The sequence below is a fragment of the Argopecten irradians genome, chromosome 13 (genome assembly GCF_041381155.1).
Source record: "Argopecten irradians isolate NY chromosome 13, Ai_NY, whole genome shotgun sequence".
NCBI lineage: Eukaryota > Metazoa > Mollusca > Bivalvia > Pectinida > Pectinidae > Argopecten > Argopecten irradians.
Window position 1 is genome coordinate 300957 of NC_091146.1, and position 11651 is coordinate 312607.

An 11651-nucleotide genomic window follows, 5' to 3' on the forward strand; every position below is an offset into this window, starting at 1 on the left:
AACACATAAGCTTGGACACCATGAAATGTACAATATAATTAAAGTCAAACTATTACTTTGTTTATCAACTGTAATAAACAACTGTTTGATCTCGTAAATTCTTTTATTCTTCGATCGGCAGATCCAATTATCTTTGCTTCTTGCCGACAAACTTGATAACTGCTGTGAAGACATGGTGTGTTAAATAAAATACGACACTAAATTAAATGTGTTACTTATTATATTGGCTTATGAGTTAATTGTTTTGTTTCAAAATAATAAATGTGCATTGTTAATATACTGGAATCCCAAAGATGACACAAGCTTACGCATATTTATAGAAGCACGGACCCGAACGCACCCGGTGTTTACGGGAGATCACTCTAGTTAGTTTCTTAGTGGCGTAATGACAACAACACGTACGTTTACATCTCTCTGAATTGTCATAGTGTGTAATCTGCAATGATGATTCACTTGATCAATGAAAACCAAGCCCGGTAGGTGAGATACGATGTTATATTAATGAAGGAACGTTCAAACTGAGTAGTTAAAGTAGTATCACTTTATACTTCGCGATGTTATGAAACGCGTATCATACGTAAGCTTATACTTATTCGACAGTTTGAATTAATGTACCATGGCACGAAATCATGTTAGACTTGAATCATTAAAATGAGTCAACTATCTACTGCAACGAACAATAGTTGTTGTAGCATTCCAGCAGAAATTATTTTGAATCAGGATAAACCATTTATAGATGAAATAGAGACTGTTGATCAACTTTATTATTCAAAGACTGTACACATCATCCGAGGGTAGCGCCGATGCTTTCAGAGAACTTTCGTCAGATTCCAGTGAAAGACGAGTGTAATTACGAAGTCCGATAAGTCATCAGATGATAATGATGTTGTATTTGTTTTCAACAGATCCCACTGAATGTGACACTATTGAATATATAGCACAGGCCAAAATTTCGTAATGACACATGTGGCTGTAAAGTGTATGGTGGAGAAGCATGTAGTGTAAAAAATAGACTTAGAATCGGCATTTGAATTTAGAGAACATTGTCACCAATTAACACATGATGAACTAGATATTACTGTTAAGGCTGAGCTATTTGCTCATCGTAAAATCTGGCAGTCATAACCCAATCTAAGAAACACAAGATAAAGGAACGAGAGCGACCATATCAGGAGTTTTATTTCAATGGAATCCGTGTTTGTAGAACTACATTTTGTTTTATTCATGGCATCAGCAAGAACAAATTACAGGCAATTAGTAAGTCACTAGATACTGTTGGTTTGATGCCACGAAAACATGGAAATTCTGGAAAAGCTCCGCATAATGCTCTCTCTGTACAAGGCAGACAGAATATCAAGACATTCTTGTCAAAATTTGCTAGAGACAATGCATTGCCTATTCCGGGAAGATTACCAAATTACAGGTCTGAAAAAGTGCTTCTTCTTCCCTCGGATACAACTGCCATGGACATTTTTGAAAAGTTTGATTCACTGGCCGGCAAAAATGAATTATAGACGAGTGAGTCTACGCACCTTCCAAAGAGTATGGCATGATCTATGCCCATATATCACAGTTATGAAACCATGTACAGACTTGTGTAACTCTTGCCAAATTTTTTCATTGAAATTATCTGCTACTGGTTCAATAAATGATGATGAAAAGAAACAAGTCTTGGAGGAATACTGTACTCATATAAGTCAGGCAAAACAACAGAGAGATATATACAGAAAGCAGTGCACAGAGAGTAAAGAAAAGTTCAAGTTATTGTCAGAAACAGAGAAGACAACAGGTAATTAATAATAATGAAATACAAATCAATATTTACATTTTTTGCTGAGCAATAGATTCTTCAGATAGACATCTTTAAATAAAGCATATCAGAATTATTCAAAGTTTATATAGATTATTATTTTAAACAGGTTCCAAGTCTGCTATTACAGCTTTTCAGCCTAGCTTTCAGTAGACTAGAATGTTAAGATAAAGACCACTCGTGTATACATACCGGGGAATATAATATTACATGAAATGCCTTTCAATTTTTTTACATAAAAAACCTTTAAATTTTTATTCATGAATTGGGAAAAAATCTGAATGTTCATAATGAAATCTTATTTGATTTCAATTAAACTTAACTACATGTACAATGTATTTGATTTTTAAGAACAAATGTATTTATCAAATTAATTATATATATAAAAAAAAACAAATATACTTGATGTAGTAATGCTCATGTTATGTAGAAATGTATATGGTTGTCTTTATTTCTTTGTAGGCAATTCACCCTGTACAGTTGATGGTGCTTTCCACTATTCCTGGGATTTCGCACAACAAGTTCATTTTCCCCATCATGCTCAACAAGTTGGTCCAATCTTCTTTAAGACACCAAGGAAATGCAGTGTCTTTGGAATCTGCTCGGAAGGTTCAGGTAATTAACCCCCGAGTTTTACTTTAATAAGCTTAAGATAATCATAAAACCAATTAATTAATTGATCTTTAAAATACATCAGTTTTATGATTTGCAAATTAAATCAAATCAAACATAATCAATTATTGGTAATTTAAATTACATGTATATCATTTACCTTAAACACCTTTTTATTGAAAATTTCCTTTAATGATATGAGATTTCAATTAAAAATTGAGTGACAGTGATGATTCCAGTGGTACACATTTGTTGATATTGCCAATGAAACTGGTAGGAATTAACTACAGTATTCCTTTACTTGATCAATACATTGTAATTATTCAACAGGACAGCAAGTTTTCTATTTGGTGGATGAGGCTGAAAGTTCAGGAGTAGGAAAGGGAGCTAACTCAGTTATCAGCATGGTCCATCACTATTTTCATCATCATGGACATGGAGAAGAGATCGCCAACATCCATTTTGACAACTGCAGTGGACAGAATAAAAACAACATTGTGTTGTGGTATGCCCTTTGGAGGGTGATAGTTGGTAAGTCCCCTTCATAGGTTTGTTAGGCTTGAACTTCAACCACAATTTTGTACAGTACCTGAACCGTTTAACGTTCCCAAATTTGCGTTTCGTTTGCGTTTGCGTTATTTCCGTTAGCAATCGTTAACGTTAGCAATCGTTTATCGTTAATCGTTATCGTTTGCGTTAGCAATCGTTAATCGTTAGTTGCGTTTACAATCGTTTGCGTTAGAAATCGTTTGCGTTAATCGTTAGCAGGACCGACTTCCGCTAACGTTAACCACTAAAAATAGAACCAAATGCCGGTGATATGCTTTGACGATCCGGATATAATGTTCATTTTTATCTACTAAGATATTACGTTTACCGCTTCGTGTATCCACCACGACTGATAGATTACACAAGAAAATAGCTAAAACAGATAATAAAAATATAAAAATGTTATTACAGACACGCTGCATAATATTGTTCTTGTTATGTTAAATATTATCAATGTACGAAGAACGCATAAATTCGTGAAATTTAAAAATCATTAATATGACGAGTTTGAACACGAGGAATAGGTGAGATTTGTCATTTACATGTACATACTTTTAAACGCCATTTATTAGTACTTTTATTTATATGAAAATGGAATAAAATGATGTAAATGTTTGCAATCCTACAACTACATGTAGAACACGTGTAGATAATTCGAACTGTGTAGGGGTACGTTACATTGTAAGCCTTCACACATACTGTACGCGTGTCAAATCAGCTCATATCAATAAAAACTGGACAGTCACGGGCACCCGTTGTTATTTGTAACTGGAATCTCTTCAATTCCCAGCGTGACGCGCACGGGTATTTTACCTGTACAGGTATATAGGTCACGACTGGTGTTACCTTGTGTCGACCCCCTGTAGCTTGCCACGGGCGGAGTTCACCTGTAATTAACACCTTCTTGGGAGGGAGATTAACTTTATACCCAACTTACCTGTGCCCCGTACACTGTGACAGTACATTTCACGTCCATATATGTACTGTCGTATTTCAAAGTTTTGATGTGTGCAATATGCTTTCATATAGTATAGATTACGCTGGAAAAAATTAACTTACACTTATACATTGTATGAATAATTAATTTGTTTAAACTGTAAATTGAAGAGTTGCTTGATGTGAAATGTGATCAAATAACTATATTTCTTACACCAGTTACAAATATACGTAGAAAATTGTCGCAATGCAATTTTACAGTATATAATATTCAGTGTACATACATGTATGCATGTGCATCACTATCTTCATCGTCGTTGTTATTAATGATTATGCATTATTGACTTAATTTGAATATAAATAACTGGAAGTGAAATATTTTCATTCTTTATATCTTTATTATATGCATGAACTATAAAATGAGAGAACTGCAAATGGTGAAACACGAATCCAAATGTTCAATCTTTATTACAGTAGCTGTGGCGTATGTACGTGCATTTGTAAATGTACATGTACGACCCTAAAATCGATGCCTAGTAAGCAATGAGCTTTTATGAATGCACACCCTAGTAATATACAGCGTGTAATCCGTTATGAAACAAATATTCCGAGAATACAATTTTCCATGTTAAGCAGAAGAGCCTTTCGACAATCTACAAAAACCCTTAAACTTGTGATTGATGCGGGAAACACTATAAGATGTTAATTATTACAATTGTTGAGTTATGAAACATCGATAATAGAAATCAAACATATAGATGGAAATTTGATTTTTACTGCATTTTAAATGTGTTTGTGTGAAAATGTTTTATTCGTCATTTCAATACCATGATACTATTTAAAGTACCAGTATGTGACGGTAATATTATCAATAAAGTGTTGTTGTAACAATTTGTTTATTATTTCTTAAAATGTCGGACAAATATGACACTTAGAATAATACAATTCTCTCTTAATACATACGGCTGTACACGTAATTTGTAAACGTACGTGTACGTGTGAAGTGGAAACTTCGTATCGAGTACAGTCGTGTTTGACTTCATTGTGTTATTATCAGTAAAGAGATGTTGTAATAATTTGTTATTTCTTAAAATATCGGGTAAAATGACACTTTAGAATAATACATACACACAGTTGCACATGTAATTCATTTTGTAAACGTACATTTTGTACATGTAAAGTGGAAACTTTGCATTGAGTACTGTCGTCTTTGACTTCATCGTGTCCATATAGTTTTCATAGGCAAATGTTTATATGATATACAGAAACTTTAATCCCGAACATACTCCAGTTTTTCTTGTACTTTCGTTTGTATTTCAGAACGTCAAGATCCGTAATTTATTTACCGTCAAGCCGTGTCCGTGATTATAACAATGGTATTTCCGGTTTATCATAGCCGATCGTTTTGCGTTTTGCGTTAATCGTTAATCGTTAGCCGGTATTGCGTTAACCGTTTATCGTTAATCGTTAATCGTTAGTGTTAGCAATCGTTAGCGTTAGCTAACGGACGATTTTTTTGCGTTGCGTTTGCGTTAGGCTGGAAACGTTAAACGGTTCAGGTACTGTATATATATATGCTGATCTTAAAATTTTCATTTCTCCATATATAGAATTATGACATTTTCCTGTTGTAATAAACCAAATTGTGCAATACAATGATGGAATTTCATATTTCAGACATTTGAGATTTAAAAGTCAATACCACATCATGACCTGATTAATTTGTAGCATTAGAACTACATGAATACCTTGAGATTGGGTGGGGAGGTTTAATATATGTATAGATTAGTCACTGACTTTCAGTTTTTACTATTTTAGTCATCAATCAGTCTACAATTTGAATAGTTTGTTTCTCAAAAGATCAAATTAAAATATTCAAATTTGGAACTTATTATAGATTTGCAACAATTAATTATAAATATTTTAATTTTTTTTATATTGATATTGTATAGCAGTAGTACCTATAATTTCCTTCTAATGGTAATTTTTAAAGTTTTTTGTAGAACAATGAACTCATTTTTTGTTTTATTGTATTACACAGGTCTTCATGTTGGTATCCAGTACTCGATGATGATTGCTGGCCATACAAAGTTTGATCCTGACTGGCATTTTGGTGTGTGGAAATTGCGCTGGAGATCTAGTAATGCTGAAAGTTTAGAGGAGGTTGCTCGCACAGTTACAACTTCATCACGGAGTGGACACAATATTCCACAGTTGGTTCAAGATGAGGAAAAACCAGTCATCTTTAGGGACTGGAAGTGTTACCTGAAACAATACTTCAAGCCATTGAAAAACCTGACAAAATACCACCATTTTTCTTGTGGAATCTACAAAGCCAGGTGAAGTGTTGTGTAAGGAAGTCGGTGACTCACTTCCAGTGTCAGTCAATCTACTTAAGAGAAAGGAAATCCTTCCATCTGCAGAAGATGAACCAGAGGAAATTATGTCAAAAGGACTAGATCCTTCTAGACAATGGTACTTATATGACAATATTAGGGAATTTTGTAAAAGTGAAAGTTCAAAAAACAATACCTGTCCAAAACCCACTGTACCAAAGTCAGAAATGGATCTGACAGAAAGCAACCAAGTACCAAATGTTCCATGCAAACGGAAAGGTTTACTTTTACGATGAAAATGACTGCTATATTACATTGTTCACATTTGTAAGGCGTGTCTTGTCTTCAAAAGATCTGTAGTGATGGAAATAAGTTTATTTTATGTAGGAATTTGTGAGCGGATATTCCTTTTGACAACAGAACTTTGTCTTTAAATGTATATGTATATATACACATGACCTTTGATTCTACCACCTAATGTTGGACTGATTATTGTTTTTTCATTGATGATCGATCGATTATGATTTTCCTAAAGACTATCGATTATGAAATTCAATAATCAATTATTAAAATGGGAGATAACTTGTGCTTATTTTATATTGTTCTGAACCTTTATCATTTGTATATTGGTGTAAAAACAAATTTTCTCAAAATGTCTTAGACATGTTAGATAAACAATAATTTGAATTAAAAAAAAAACACTTCGTTGAACCGTTGCCACAAGATATCTTTCTAAAATTCTTCAGAGAAAATAAAAGGTTGAATACATACATAAATATAAAAAAAGTTTTCTATAAATGTAATCCAAATTCAAAATTGATAATTAGTAGGTTGTCCTAAACCGATCATTGAATGTGATTTTACAACCGATTATTAACACTAAGTAGCCTTCACTGTTTGTTTTTTATTGGCTGTCTCCCAATTTTTATCTATTCCTAGTGGATATACTAGTACTATTAAACTTAGACTGATTTTAAAGTTGGAAATTAAAAGTAATTGAGGATCAATATTACTAATATATTAGACACAAAATTAGTACCGATGTAGGGAAGTGAAGTAAGGCTGTGTGCATATAAATTTTACATGTATATATATAAATCGGTGTGATTTAAACGGCCCCCTCCCTCTTCCTTTTCCATTTTTACCTGACTTTTCCAGCCTATTTATACCAATTCTCAGTAATTATTCCAATATTTTACTGAATGTTATTACTTTGCTAGCTTCATGATCTATCAAACATTTAAGAAGTGTGATCATTTCAATATTTATGGCTTTGGAGTTAATATTTAAATTTTGAATTCTTTCAAAAATTTTGACATTAGATTATCTCCCTTTGATGTATATACATTTGTACGTGTAACGACGTTTTAAAATGATATGGACAATTTATTTTTCGTAATTAAGAAGGGATAACATAAAATATTTGTTTGGTTTTGAAATATATGTTGTTATTCAAAAGTATTGACATGTCAATATATCCCTTTTGTTATGTGTTGCAAATATTATACTTTTATGACGTTATTTGACTTTTGTGTTTTCTGTGTTCAGTGAAGTGATACAGGTAAACAAACAAATTTTTCTCCATAACCGTACGATCAATAATCAAATAATGTTAATTACACATTTACTTCTCTCTGGGGAGATTATTTGGATAGGAACACATTTTTTAAGTTGTAGGTTCCAGTGATTTTCATTATTGCTACCATCCTATTATAATTGGTTGCTTTGCCTGCCATGTTGTTGGGATTTCACATTGTTATAAGTAGTGGGTTCACTTTCAGTGATAGGGAAGGAGATTTGTTACTATACGACTATGTCCCCTTGAAATAAAATTTTGATGGGACATTTGATCAGACAATGCGTCAAAACAACAATTTCTAGGGACATTGAGGCAAAAACAAAAGTTAACATCAGCATGTATCATCAATGTTTTGTTAGTCACTCATTTGTCAGTGTACTGTTGATTCAGCAAATAAGTAAATAATGCTAGCAGATGAATTTGTTAACTGATTATTTAACCAGAAACTGCTTCAAAATTTAAAGTAATATTAAACTTTTTTTTCTTGTTGTAAAACGAAACATTGATTATATGTATGTTAGCAGAAATACACAGACATGTTATCTAGTTCACTTCATGCGTCATTGTTTGTCAAATACAAAATCAGAAACATAAGTGGTATGCAGTTCATATACCGACCCAAAGACCAATTTATTCAATGTAGAAGCAAAACGAAATGAACGCTTATAAGTTTTGTTGTTTCTGTCTCCAAATACGGAAGGGATGTTGAAGATTACTACCGTAATGCACGTGGTTGACTTGTTCAGGTGTTCTTCAGATAAAGTTACGTGAATGTGATCGACCACATCGGGGGGATGCTAAAGAAATTGTCTCTGTCGCTTTCAAGCTGTTGAGTGAAAAGAATGGAAATTATCTCTCATAGTTGATTTCGACCAGCAAGTACAGTATCAGATTTACATCAAGGTTCTAACTCAGGGAACTATCTGAACAGTATCAGAATATTGCGTTATGACATCTTTGTTTACATCAGACCGCTTATACAATTGCTGAGTGTCACGTGACAAGTCGCTTATTAGGTCAATCATGCACCGTCCGTCGTCGTGCGCCGTCCGCCATGCGCCGTCCGCCGTGCTTAAACTTTTTATTCAAACGACTTCTTCTCAATAACCAGAAGGCCCAGGGTACTCATATTTGGCATGTAGGTTGCTGGGATAAAGGGCTACCAAGTTTGTTCAAATGAATGACCTTGACCTTCATTCAAGGTCACAGGGGTCAAAAAGGCTAAAGTCTTTAAACGACTTCTTCTCAAAAACCAGAAGGCCAAGGATACTGATATTGGGCCTGAAGGATGCTGGTATGAAGGGCTACCAAGTTTGTTCAAGTAAATGACATTGACCTTCATTCAAGGTCACAGGGGTCAAATAGGCTAAAATCCTTTAAACAACTTCTTGTGAATAACTAAGAGGCCTAGAGACCTGATATTGGGCCTGTGACATGCTGGGATGAAGGGCTATCAAGTTTGTTCAAATGAATGACCTTGATCTTCATTCAAGGTCACAGGGGTCAAAAAGGCTAAAATCTTTAAACGACTTCTTTTCAAGAACCAGAAGGCCCAGGGTACTGATATTAGGCCTGTGACATGCTGGGATAAAGGGCTATCAAGTTTGTTCAAATGAATGACCTTGATCTTCATTCAAGGTCACGGGGGTCAAATAGGCTAAAATCTTTAAACGACTTCTTTTCAAGAACCAGAAGGCCCAGGGTACTGATAATGGGCATGTAGCATGCTGGGATGAAGGGCTACCAAGTTTGTTCAAGTAAATGACATTGACCTTCATTCAAGGTCACAGGGGTCAAATAGGCTAAAATCCTTTAAACAACTTCTTGTGAATAACTAATTCAAAAGAGGCCTAGAGACCTGATATTGGGCCCGTGACATGCTGGGATGAAGGGCTATCAAGTTTGTTCAAATGAATGACCTTGACCTTCATTCAAGGTCACAGGGGTCAAAAAGGCTAAAATCTTTAAACGACTTCTTCTCAAGAACCAGAAGGCCCAGGGTACTGATATTTGGCCTGTAGGATGCTCGGATGAAGGGCTACCACGTTTGTTCAAATAAATGACCTTGACTTTCATTCAAGGTCACAGGGGTCAAATAGGCTAAAATCTTTAAACGACTTCTTCTCAAGAACCAGAAGGCCCAGGGTACTGATAATGGGCATGTAGCATGCTGGGATGAAGGGCTACCAAGTTTAATCAAATAAATGACCTTGACCTTCATTCAAGGTCACAGGGGTCAAATAGGCTAATATCTTTAAACAACATCTTCTCATGAACTAGAAAGCCCAGGGTACTCATACTTGGCATGCAACATGCTAGGATGAAGCGCTACCAAGTTTGTTCAAATTAATTAACTTGACTGTCATTCAAGGTCACAGGGGTCAAATAGGTTAAAATCTTTAGATGACTTCTTGAGAATAACTAGGAGGCCTAGAGACCTAATATTGGGCCTGCAGCATGCTGGAATGAAGGGCAACAAAGTTTGTTCAAATGAATGACCCTGACCTTCATTCAAGGTCACAGGGGTCAAATTGGCTAAAACGTTTAAACGACTTCTTCTCAAGAACCAGAAGGCCTAGGATACTCATATTGGGAGTGCAGCATGCTGTGATGAAAGGCTACCAAGTTTGTTAAAAGTGAATGACATTGACCTGCATTCAAGGTCACAGGGGTCAGATAGGTTAAAATCTTTAAACGACTTCTTGTGAATAAATAAGAGGCCTAGAGACCTGATATTGGGCCTGTGACATGCTGGAATGAAGGGCTACCACGTTTGTTCAAATGAATAACCTTGATCTTCAATCAAGGTCACAGGGGTCAAATAGGCTAAAATATATAAACGACTCTGTTGTATTGTGCTAATAGTCAGATGACCATTAAGGCCCATGGGCCTCTTGTTTAAATGAAAATCGCTTACACTCAAAGGCAGAACACGATATATAGTTACATTTGCTTAAAAAAAGATAAACAAAACTCGATATTTCAATGCATTCGTGGTTTGTAATACGCGTCATGTAACCACTGTATACATTGGACAAATCAGCGGGCGGGGAACCAATAAAAACGGGTTTAGAAACCGGGGTCCGTCTCAAAAACCATAATATCTTACCGATGATCAGTCAAAATGTCTATGCGCCGAAAGGGCGAAAGGGCGCAAAGTATGTTTTTTGATGCGTCATTTATTCAACAAATGCGCGTATTGCGCAGGGCGCGTGGCCTTCCCTATCACTGCACTTTAATTGGCTGGCCCAAATGATTTACGTGTGTTGTTTGTTTGATTAATTAACGTCCTATTAACAGCTATGGTCATGAAAGGACGGCCTCCGTGTGTGTTGCGTGTATGTTGTGCGAGGTGCGTGTTTTGGGAGACTGCAGTAAATTCATGTTGTGTCTTCTTGTATAGTGGAACTGTTGCCCTTTTTATAGTGCTATATCACTGAAGCACGCAACTGAAGACACCAAGCAGCACACCCCACCCGGTCACATTATACTGACAACGGGCGAACCAGTCGTCCTACTCCCTGTATGCTGAACGCTTAGCAGGAGCAGAAACTACAACTTTTATAGACTTTGGTCTGTCTTGGCCAGGGGACAGAACCCAGAGCCTTCCTCACAGGGGCGAACGCTCATCTCAAGGCCAAAAGTGAGGCGGTGCCAATGGAGGCATTAGGAAAGATAAAGTAAGTTAGGAAGAATAGAAAAGATAAAAAGAAATAAATAAAAGGTTAAGTTTCATATCGTAGGTTGTATTATGTTCCTGGCGTCGTCATAATAACAATGGGTTAGTTGACCATTTCTGCGCCGCACGGCAAAACTTCAATTTATTTAT

The 11651-nt window shown here is 35.3% G+C and overlaps 1 pseudogene; it reads left to right on the top strand.

The window, feature by feature from the left end:
• Window positions 1–385: 385 nt before the first annotated feature.
• LOC138306013 (uncharacterized) lies at window positions 386–6714 on the top strand (annotated as a pseudogene).
• The last annotated feature ends 4937 nt before the right edge of the window (window positions 6715–11651 follow it).